This window comes from Orussus abietinus, unplaced genomic scaffold, assembly GCF_000612105.2.
Source record: "Orussus abietinus isolate OABI.00-Male unplaced genomic scaffold, Oabi_2.0 scaffold7, whole genome shotgun sequence".
NCBI classification, from domain to species: Eukaryota; Metazoa; Arthropoda; class Insecta; order Hymenoptera; family Orussidae; genus Orussus; species Orussus abietinus.
In genome coordinates this window covers 999,524-1,012,011 of record NW_019394453.1, presented here as the reverse complement: position 1 = coordinate 1,012,011, position 12,488 = coordinate 999,524, and positions in this window count along the sequence as shown.

Below are 12,488 nucleotides of genomic sequence, written 5' to 3'. Positions count from 1 at the left end.
CTTGCTGCATAATTCAGGATTAAGAACCGGAATATCCTGGACAATCTGAGGTGACTCTCGCGTCAAACTTCGATTATTTATGCCTCTTCGCGCTAATTCTGGCCATGATGCAAAGGAAGGAGATTTAAAAAAAAGATCCAGCTGATTCAGGATAGAGGGAACGCCTCTTCGGGGCTGTTAAGATGTCACGATCGTCGGAACGATTCGTCGGGGCAATTCGTTTAGGGCGTGAAAATATTAGAAATTTCGGCCTTTTCCTTCTTTGTCGCATTAAAAGGTGCAGAAGAGAGAGGATACGTGGACGGTTCCGAACAGTTCTCAACCGGCCCACCTCTTTCGGCATACTTCGGTGCACTCGTGTGCCTCTGCGAAAGTGAAATTTCCAGGCGGTAAAAGGGACCCTAGTGACATGTATCTAATTCCTTATTGTCAGATTTCATAGGTCCTGGGCCTCCCCTTCGTCGAGGGTCACTCCCGACTGACCACTCGGCCTCAGGCGAAGGGTTCGCCGGGATTTATAACAGAAAATACACGCAATAAAGTATGCGCCAAAGTATCCGGGGGTAGCCGGCCATTTCGCGTGAGTGCGGGGGGGACCTTTTAAATATCTTCTTGATTTAAATATTACCTTGTAAGGGGTGGGTTTAATGCATTTATAATTGTATACGGGGGGCGGGCTGGGTCATTGGTCGGACATCAGTGACCCTCGATGACCCGGTCCGTGTCCGGGGTTACCCCGTCTTCTGCACTTCGCGCACCCATTTTACCTGGCCGGAAACCCTCTGGGCACGCTTCGGAGTCCTACCTTGCCGACCTGGCCGGTTCTCGTCGACCCACCTTTTGAACCTTGCTCGTGCTGCGGACGTTCTCCTTCTCCTTCTTCTTTTTTTCTTTTTTTTATGGCCCGAGAACGTCGACAAACCGTAAACCCAGTCAGCGAATCGTTCAACAAATTGTCAAAATTATTCAGGGTTGTTCCAAGTGCGACCAGGTGAGGCGATCCTTCGATCGCGACGATGAAAATCCTACCTTGAAGATTGCCGATTAATTATTTAGTAAGGGAATTTGCGTTGCTTCATTCAATTTCTTTGAGGTTTTATTTTATGGAGCTTTAGTTACTGGGAAGGGATGAATAATTTATGTGATGTCGTATTTTATATATTAATTTATCACGTTTATTACGGGGAAAGTCGCAGTTTTCGGCGCACCTTAGACCTCGACTTTTTCGTTGCCTCGTTCGTACTATTCCACGAGGTGAAAGGGCCGGCTAGCATTGTTCTTCTAATTTATGCTCAGCTCGGCCCTAGCTCTCATGCGCGTAGATCACGCTTGAATTATGGAGTCCAGCCCACTAAATCTTCGACCCTAATTGAATTATTGCCGAATTTGCGACGCGGGAAAGGAACGCCGGTGACTCCGCTCGCGGGAACTCGACTTTTCGCGCGCATATTAATTCTTCCCCTTCCGGGTCTTGTCTTCAGGGATTAAATTTTTATTAGTTCTCAGGGAACCGCCATGGTCATCTAGTGAATGCCAGAGCGTCAAGAGGATCGGTTCCGACCATCAATGGGTGGGAAGGTATTTTTGCGTGGTGAACATTTCAGGGGGTAATTATTTAACATAAGTGGGTAGAAACTATACCAGCTATTGTACGAATCTGTTCGTGTTTTCGTATGCAACCGTTTTGCGGCCCATCGCTGGAACCCATTTCTGGGCCAGGTCATACCTTGGCTACCTCTGGTTGGACGTTGGACGTCCTTAGGAGCGTATTAACAACTAACGGATAAGACTCGGATCCTTTTTACCGGACCCGATGACCCTCGGGTCTGTATCCTCGGTACGACCCGGAATTAATATTCAAATCTGTATCAAGCAACCGTCTCCTGGGGCCATCTCGCCAACGGACACGGGCCTTTGTAAGGAGCTGGCCGCGTCCTCGAAAGGACCGCACTTTAAATCGGGGAAGGTCCTGCCTAGTCTAGGATTCGTCCACGTTCGCCCTCTTCTATGTCCCACCACCAGGACTCTCTTCGTGGCCAGTCGGACCTTCAGGTACCTCGATCTACCCCCAACGCACACCTATGGCACCCATCCTGGTCACCGCGTTACACCACGTTGTCCTGCGAGCCTCGTTTCATTTTTTTTTTTCCTAGGCTTTCTCCCTTTCACCTCTCGTCCACGAAGACCAACCCGCGACCTAGGTGCGCTCTTCAGGTACGGAACGTACCCCTTGACATCCCATTGGTCGCTCCTGGCCAGTCCCAACGGACTGCTGACCCGATTATTTCTGTTTTGCAAATCTCTACCTGTATCGCTTCTCGAGGCCTGTTCTCTCCTCGGGAACGCTCCGGCTTCCTTTACCGTCGGTTAAGTCGGTTAAACAGCGAGACTGGGAATTTTTACGGCTCCGGGAGGGCGAACTTACTCTCCGCTTCCGATTTTTTTCCGATTTTACTCCGCCCCATTTGCATTCGTTTTGCATTGAAATTAGGAGGTCAAATGGCTCAGTCAAACGGTGGCGTAAAAAGCTCTCTCCGAGTTTGTTTTTGCCACCTTTAGGAGCAATCTAGACAACCGACCAGATCTCGCGTTATCTAGGATTTCTGAATAGCTGGAAAATTTGTAATTGGCGAACGGTAAGCTCTCTACATGTATAAGATGTGAGTTATCAGCGATTGATTGCTCGACGTTCGCTCGGGTGGGAAGTAGGTAAGCTCGTTTGGGCCGAAAATATAATCCTGGATAATTTCCTCGCATGGTCCTTTGAATTTCTTCGAAGCGTTTTAGGAGCAGCGTGGAAATCCGCCACCCTGGGCGGCATTCTGGCGGATTTCCACGCTCCCGAGATCGGGTCGCGCCATTTGATCCGGCGCTCGTAAATCCGCGTGAAAATCCACTCTCGCGACAGTCCCGGGTGAAGGAAGTCGGGGAGGAGAGGAGGAGGGAAAGATGAAAAAAGGGATGAAAAAGGAGCCCTACCTCGAGCTTCCTCCTTGGAGTAAATACTGCTCACTCGATTTGGGGCGAAATTGCGGACAAATGGGCGCGTCTCTATGCGCGGCTTGGTCGGGCCCTGGCGCGAAAAAATCATCCCCCAAAGTCAGGTGACGACTCCAGGGTGGAGGTCGCCGCTAAAAGGTCCTCGAAAAAGCGGCCATTGTGCCTACTCCGGGGAGAGGAATCGTGAAATACGATCGGAACGGGAGCGAACTCCACGGGGGTATCGCGGGGCCGCGACTATGGCGGGACAATAGGCGCCACCGTAAAATGACCATTCGGAGATTTTTCGACTTTTTTCTTACTCCCCTCCCGGAGATATTTCTCCGCATTGTGGCCGAAAAAGAAAAAGCCCCGCCGATCGCGGCCAACGATCGCGAGCTCCTCTTCGTTGGTCCCGATTGACTTTTTCTGAGGCGACTGGAAACGGATATCAATGGGGAGGAAATAACGACGGATGTATAATGACGCGAGGGGAGGTCCCAGAAATAAATATCGAGTTTTGAGACCCCCCAGCCGCTTTTTGCGCTTAACTCGGCGTTTACCTCAAAACGCTGAAAAGACGCGTCAAACCGAGTCGAAATTTTCGATCTCGGTACCTCTAAGGATCATTTACATCAATCGTGATTAGTGAAATTTCATAATTATACGATCTTAATCTTGGATTACTACGCTGAGAAAATAAAATTCATTGAACCAATGAAATATTTCGATAACTCAAAGGATAATTATTTGACTCAAATGAACTCAAATAAATGGTCATTATTCCGAAGAAATCTTGCGTCCAATTTATTCGAGTTTCTTTCAGTGAAGTAATTATTCTTCGATTGAGAAAATGTTTCGTTGGTACTGTTCAAAGAAATATTTCTTTGGTTCAAGGAAACTTTTTCTTGTCAATGTGGAATTGATGTTGCACCGAAATTACAGAGGTAATGTAATTTAACTGTAATTTATCTGGGCATCAAAGTAACCAATGATTGAGTATGTTAATTTACATGGGACTTTTCATCAGTGTATCTGAAACTTTCGTGTTACGCTCGAAATTTTTATATTTATTTGCGAAGCTCATACGAGGCAAGAATTTTTAACTTAGGGAGGAACGCCCGAGGGTTGACCCTTCAGAACGCGGATTCCGCTTTGCGGAGAAATATGCCAATTGCCGGTGTTAATTTCGCCGGTTATTTGCGGGTCATCGATCCTTCCTTTTGCGGAGGAAACTCGCGGCGGATGTACGGATCGGTGCGAGGATCCTCGCAGGGGGAGGGGATTTTTGATCATAGTGATTAACGGGCCGCAATCACGCTTTTCCTCTTCCCGGTCGCGGCCTTCCTCGGCATCCTTGAAGCGATCCGGCGGGATTTTTCTGATGTTTCTTCTAATTTTTTTCATATCGAATGGAAGAACTCAAGATGGCCGACACGTTGTCGAGAATGAGCAGGGAGAGGGGGAGGTTTTATACGGCCGTTCGGAGACAATCCTCTACCAGAACTTACCGCTCTACCGATCATTCGATATCTCGCTTTCAATTAGCGGCACTTTCGGGGAGGAGATTCTTGCAGGAGGGAGAGACTTCGTCGAGAGCTCGGAAACAAAACCGGCCGACTTCGGGCCCAACGGAGCGTAATTGCAGGGTGCACCATCTAAATGCTCGAAAACCACCCCTACTCGACAGAGGTTCTCATGAAGAGTTCGAGCGACGCACCTGGACAATGAATGTAGAGGTAGAGGTGCATCTTTGTTGAAGGCATCTCTGAATTTCTGACGCATTATCCAGGATATGGAAGAATTGTAATTTCTCACCATCACCGATGATCAGTAGATTAGGTTGAACAATTTATTCTCTTTTTTTTTTATTCAATTTAACAGGAATTCCGTAAACCCCTTTCAGTCCGGCACTATATTTTTCTGGATGAAGTGAATCTTAAAATACAGAAGTACATAATATCACACAATATAACATCTATAAAGCCAGAAGTAGAATTTCATATAGTACAATTCCCTTGCTGGAATTATTTCACTTTTTCTACAGGATAAGTTTTGAATGCGAGCGACCGAAAGTTGATAGGAAAATGCTGTAAGGGTATTTTGAGCCATGTCTGAGAAGTTTTCTCAATTTTCGTTTTCGCCCTTGAATGGATTTAAGTTTTACCGGGTCCTTGGGCAAGGTGAAAATTTTCGCTTTTCCGAGTTTTAAGGACGATTTCGGCGAATGAGAACCTCTTTGAGGAATCTCCCGTAACCTCCTCTTCCCCGAGCCTCCCTTGGCGGCCCTTCCTTGTTCGGAGGCTGAAAATTCTTTTTCTCCGAAATGCCCTTTTGGCCCTCTCCTCTAACGGCATCGGTTCTCCCTCCCGAAGTTCGTCCATTTCCCCTGGGCCGCCCCCCCGATTCGTCCCGGCGGCTGCCGGAAGCGCCTCGATTGGCCGGCTACAGGGGAAAGCCGGAAAACCTGGCAGGGCCGAGATCCGAAATCCGCCATGATGAAGATTTATCACTTGACTGGTCGGCGTGCTCGTCGTTACCATTCGTTACCATGGCCGTCGAGTTTTTCGGAGCGAGCAAAATCGCAAGAGGTTTCCACGCTCCTGAAAGGACCTGTAGCTGAAAAAAAGGAGACGGGATTTCCAGGAAAATTCGAAACTTGGACGGCGTCCTGCGCACAAAGTGGACTTCACTTTCGAGTACTCTTTGTCGTCGGCCCTGTGACGTCGCAAGGAATGCGGTTCTTATTTTCCTTACGGTACTCAAAAGATAGCTGGATCCAAACGACACAAAGTAACGCCAAGAATCCAATTTCACGCAGCACCCTTTTGTCGGGAATTGCGAGATTTTTTATCAAATTCAAGATGGCGGAACAAAGGTTTCGTATTCATAACTCGATGGTCGAAATACCAGGGGTTCCAGGATATTTTTAATGTTTCTATACTTTCAAAATATCCTATGTTTCATTATTCAACTTTTCTTGGGTTAATTACTTACGGGGAAGTGGCGTATTCCCGAGGGGCGAGAATTTCGTAAAGTGAAACCAAGTGACCCGGTAAAAGATTCCGCCGACGAGCTTCTGGAAATCCTTGCGGGACGGAAGAAGGAAGGAGGGATTTCTACGGAAAATCTGAGATTCCAGAAGCGTGTCCTCTCGCCGGCGAAGTGGGATCGATTTTTGAGTATTCCTCGTAGCCTCACCGTCGCCATTACTAATTCTCTCAGGCATCCGAGACGCTTCAGGAATCCGCGGTGATTCTGTTTAAGAATTCCGCCGCGGCGACAGGAGCCTCCATAAAAATTAATTTATCGATGTTAGGCTTTGTCGTAATTATTACGTTTGTGACGGGACGGCTTGATTCACGGTTCCATGGAATTGATGTATTTTCGGTACGATTAGAATTAACGTCCCCTGTTACAAGATTACTCAGAAGTCCTCCCAGACTTCGGATTCCCTCGCATCATTATAATCGACCTTCGAATACTTTTTTCTCACTATTCCCCTCACTTTTACCGAAGGTCATAGCCTCCACTTCTCTTGTTACCATAAGATGTTATAATTCCAAGAGAAGTTAATATTTTCCAAATTAATTCTAGAGAATCAATGCAGACTTTTCATGTTTCACGGCGTCTGAGTATTAATAATTTATTTAAGTGGTCCTCGGGTCTTCGGTTTTGGGAATACTTGTCGAAATATTTTCAGTACTTCGTGCATGTTTATACTTATAAATGTACATATTTTTATCTTAGGGAGGACACGCCAGGGATTCCGCGTCCCGGTCTCCGTGTTATCCCCCGATTGTCCGAAATACCTGCCGCCATTTTGTCGGTTTTGTCGGATATCATTACGCGAAAGGGGCAGATGCTGCAGCATCCCTTTCTCGTCCTCCCCAAGTTTGATGTTGGGAGGATCCCGAAACGGGCCCCTCGTTCCATCCCCCTTTGCTCGAAGTTCTTCCCTTTCTAAGAGACACACGAAGCTATTCGAATCCTGGGAACCGTTTTTTCTCATCGGTCTCTCTGTCTTTCTCAAAAATCTCTCACCCTCTTTCATCTCCCGCCCCTCATCGAGCATTTTCCTCGACGTGTAATTATTTTCACAGCTTGGCATTTCTCCCGTGCAATAAAGAATCCGAGTCTTCCCAGTTTCGCCGTAGTTGCAGCTGCCCCACCCTTACTCTATTTTTCTTTAATTATATTTATTTTTTTATCAATGTTTTATTTAATACGAGATGTTCGTTTGTCTTTGATTTAAGAGTCATCGAAATATCCCCGAGGAACTGAATTTCCATCGATGGGCGGAAAAAATTATACGGAATAACCCTTGCCTCCCCTATTCGCTCTTTGTAATGTATGCACGTGCACGCACTTGTGCATTATATCTTCCTTCAGCAGGAAGTCCCTTCCTTGTTTCGTTATGTCATGACCCGGTGCATCACGAACTCCGACACGAGAGCTGCATTGTGTCCCAGAACAAAACTGACTTCGGTAGTAAAACGAAAAACTTCCTCCCCTTTCTCTGGTTCGAGTAATTGAGAGTCAAATATACGATCCGTACTTGCCAGCCGAATTCACCGACGAACAGTGCATCCATAACGGGCTCGATATTGTGCTAAGATAATATTCATAAATAAAGAACAGAATTGCAGGATATTATTTCCAGGCTTATAACGTAACCAATGAAAATACTTTTGCTAGGAAAATTGAAAAAGTGGGCATTTTACATTTGAAGAATATTATAACGGGTCAATTTGCAGTAAGTGAACGTACGTAATTTGTATACAAAAATGATTCGTTCAGTAACGCCAGAATTGGAATTTTTTGCTGCAGAAGGAAATGACCATGTTGTACAAAGCACCACGGAAGTGATTCTCTTGTGCATTAACAGCACATTAATTGCACTCCATATTTTTTTAAACAATTAAACGTAATACAGTTCCAATGGTTTTTTGCTACTTACATGTAGCCCCCCCTCGTAAACGTGAGGGTAAACGTTATAAAGTGCAGACGTTTCGCATCCATAAGTGCACCAATATCCAACGAACTTACGCACGCCATTCATATAAATAATTCAAAAATTTAATATCGTAACAACGGATTACTCTCACCGAGGAAACGCACTGTACTTAAGAGATATCGTTTAAATTCCGTAAAGGAAAAGTCATAAGGTCGGATCTTTCATATCGTCTAGTGCATTGACATGCATCGAACGTTACATCTACCATTTCTTGAAAATAATTAAAAATATAATACTTTTACAATGTATTTTTTTCCCTCGTGGAAACGCATTCTTCTGGCGTAAAACGTATCGTTCAATCCCCGTGGGGAAGAAAGTGGAAAAGGGTGGGTGTTTCGCATCCGATGCACGTGCCAGGGGGTGGGCGCGGCTCGGCCGTGCAACAAGTGCAGCTTTTTTCTTCCGGAGTGGCGCATCGACGGCGGCCACCAATCGCAGGCCCACGTCCCTCGTAGCGGGGTGTTGCCGCGACGAGGACCAACAAACTATGTTAATGCCGCTCATAAACCTCCGCAACAGGTTCATTTCTCCCGAGCGTGCAGCGCGGGGCGACTAGCCGCGAAAATCCACCAAGAAATGCATCGCCCGGTGCACCGGCCATTTCTCAGGGTGACACCTGAAAAATCATGCGAATCCGCCGGGCGCGGCCGCCCCTTCCCTCCCGTTCATCCCTCGGGCATCCATCCCGCGGTATCTCGCTCCTCGTCAAGCGAGATCGCTCGCACTTCTGCCCAACTTTTACCCTCGCATCCTTCCGGCACGTCATACCCCGAGTACCGATTACTCTCCCGTAAATCCTAGGAATTTCGATAGACCTGAAAAGTTTCTTTCATATGGCTAAAGAAACGTTCGAATCGATAATTATGCAAATTTCATGTCTAACGAGATATTTTTCATTTACTCGCTAGATGATTAATTAAGAGTAATTGGCATTACAGGCAGGAGGGTATTACGTTTTGTCAGGGATCGGTTTCAGGAGAAAATCAACTTGACACCTGGTCGGAATTTCATAAGACTTAATGCAATATGTCATTTTCTCTTATCAGAGATTCAATATTCTAACCTCCAGCAGGTTGCACTTCTCCATATTCAGAGGTTTTCCACTTAGGTTGAGCAGTCAATGATTCGTGATTAGTTTTAATTTCCAATTTCCTTCCCTGCGAATGAATTTCAACCGAATTGAGCTTTAAGCTCCGGCTGAAAAATTCCAAGGAGGGACCAGTAATTCGCGAGAACCCCCTGGCGTCCGCGACACCCGATTCGGTTCCCGGGAAAAGGAGTCGTAAAACCAGGAACGAGGCCCGAGAGCGATTCCCGCTCATTGGGGCGCATTGACGCGCGGCACCCCTTCCACCAAGGGTAGTTAGACTAATCTAGCAATCGATCTTAGGTCCCTACGAGCTCCAGCTGCCTGGCCCCGCGACGTCACTCGGAGAGATCACCAAGAAGAGCAGCATCCCATTGGTCGGCGTCCGATGATTTGAGTTTTCCTTTCCCACCCTGGGCCGGCGATCCGAGGGAACCCTCCGTGTCTTGGGCCGCAGCTGCCATTTCTTTCCTCGCTCCTGGCCGGAGGTCCTCGGGAGGCAGGAGCAATGTTTACCCTGTCGCTGCATTGTTTCTGGACCCGGCCTCCATCTCCGATTCTGCATCACTGGTCCATGAATCCCGACCATCTCCACTGGGCTCGATTCCCCGCTGATTAGTCGACTCCTAGATGGCCGGTCCTTTTCACTCTGATAAACAGGCCCACAACAATATGCCTATTTAGTCGGACCGCTCTGTCTGATGCCCTAACCAGAAGCATTGGGGTCCAACTGGGTGGAGTCGATTCGCTTTTCTTTCTTTTTTTTTCTTCCGTCACTTTCGAGTGGAAGAAACATTGAGACGTGGGGAGCTCGTCACGCTCGTCATTTCGATGAGAGAATTTTTAGAATGCTTGTAAACAGATTTAAAAAAAAATTGGAAACTACCCGGTGCACCCAATTCGGAGAAAAAATTGATTAATGAGACCCTCAGTCGTTACCTTCGTATCACCTTAAAGACTTAAAAACTTTTTCATTCTTGCGATGCCTAACGCAGAGCGTGTACGACATACGGCGACAGTTCGTTTGTGACCGTCGCTACAGAAGTCCAGATATTGAATTGCGATTGAAATAAAATCGTCTATACGCGTTAACAGCACTTAAAGGGTTAACAAGCCCACATGTATAGTCAGACAGTATAATCCGATATTTCATTCAGACCCACGGGGGTCCTACTCTGTGGACAGAGTAGGACCCACGGGGGTCCTACTCTGTGGACAGAGTAGATTCGTTTTTCTTTTTCTAGTTATGGAGTGGAGGAGGTGATATCCGTGGGGCGTGAGGAGTTCGTCACATTCGTCACTCGTCGGCTTCGAGGTCGTGGACTTTTTAAACACGCCCGTTGACCCCGACACGGGGTGAAAAAATGACAAAGCTCTCCGTGGAGGAAGACTCGAGTTTACGAGCTCCACACTCTGGTGCCTCGCTGCTCGCGCTTCAACGACCGAGAATTGCCTCCCGTAAAATAAATCTTCCCTCGTCAGATGTCACGTTAAAGCTCACCTTTGTCCCCCGCGTTATATTCTCACCGTGGGTTTTTATAGTTTTCATATACTTCCTATGGGGATGTAATTGGCCGGAGCTAGGCTCACCGTGTTCAGCGTGACTAACAGCGACGTTCCTAAGTGGGCTTTGAGTTGCAATTATATTAGAAATTTAATTCTATGGGTCAGCTCGTATCCATTTTCAGACAAATTTAAAACTGCCTCACAGGTGCAGCCATTAGTTAAGACCGACATGTCGGATAACGGGCATTGAAATCTCCACCGATTTCGAGGCACTAACAAGAAATTGGTCAAGGATACTTTCCCACCCTAGAAATTCAATTATATTAATTAATTGACTTATAAAATTTAATAAAACTGTTTAATTAATCATGGGTAGAAGTTAAGAGAACGTGAACACAGAAGGGTGGTGCCGGGGAACGAGGCACTGAAATCTCCTGAAACTGATTAAGGTAATCTTCCCACGTGTACAGGTATAATTATATTAATTAAAATTGACTTATACTCCGCTCCATGGAATCGAAGAATAATCACTCGTTGGGGAGATCACGAGGATAATTCGAGAGAACACGAACAGAACCGATGTAACGGAGAACCGGGCATTGAAATCACCACCGACATCAGTCACCGCATAGAAAGAAAATTGCAGACATGGCGCCTCTTTGCATAGATGGAGAGGAAACGAAAGAAGAGACGCAAAAACTGCTGGACAGTGATGGATACCGGTCATCGCAGTGTTTGATTCCCCCAAGAGGCCGTTCGTCCAGTCGGCAGTCGCATAAGTCCAGCCTAACTGCATGTTTGGATGGGACCCCATGGCTGGTCGCGACCCCGCGCGTTTCTGGATTACACGCTCGTGTCTCACGGGTCAAGATCGCAGGCGCAGGCCATTAGGTGCACTCTTCACCTCGTAATCCTCCATGGCACACGGTCAATCCGGATCAGCTCGTGGTCCCGGCTACCGTCCCTCCGCTCTCTTCAGGGTCGCCCATTACCAGGCGACCCCATGACCCCCTCACCTCCCGCCGATCCACGGAAACTGACCAGGACGACCCATCCACGCGATGTCAAAGGCCTGTCTAGCCGTTGCCCGAGTTCTCCGGTTTTGGGATCTCGAATTGGGGAGGAAAGTCGCCGCCAACAAGTTGTGGATTGCAACTTTCCTCCCTAGCCGTTGGGAAACGGGATCGAGGCAGCGCGTGCTGGGGTCCTTCGGGTCCTAGGTCCTGGCTGCGCCCGGATTTCCGGAACCACTCGCCTAGGATCGTCCTAACGAGTTTTCAGTGGAAAGCCAGGTCGCCCTGGCCATTTTTGACAGGTAGTCGTTGACAGGCACTGGTTCCTGTGATCGCTGCGATTGTCGGAAATGTTGCGAAACCCGGTCAATGGGTCTTGGACAGCACGTGCTGGGGTCCCGGGGTTGTACCGGGATTCCTGGACGCTCCTAACGAGTTCTTCTGGCGATCTGGACTGCTCGACTTGGTGACCCGATCCCACGGGTCACCGGAAAGACATGCTCTAAGTATGTGCTTGAGCCGTATCACTTCGTGTATCTCTGGACTGACTGACCTGTCAGGTGAGAACTAGTCGGGATTTTATTTAATAAGGGATGAGCCGATTTGATATGCCATTAAATAATTAAAATCTCCCGGGGTTCAAGTCTTCTTGAAGCCTGTTCAGTGGTGTTACTCAACGGACAGCTGTCCGAGATACCTGACACCTATCCAAGGAAATTGATTCCTACTCCGCTGGAGCAAAATCAAGGTAAATAAGACCAAAGTGGAAAATTCCCGTTCCTGGTATCCTGGATTCAGGATTTCTGGTAGTTGTTCCTGTTTCGGTTTACCCGCGTTCCCCCGCGGTTTCATCTTTCCATGAATTATTCTCACCGGTCGCGCTCGT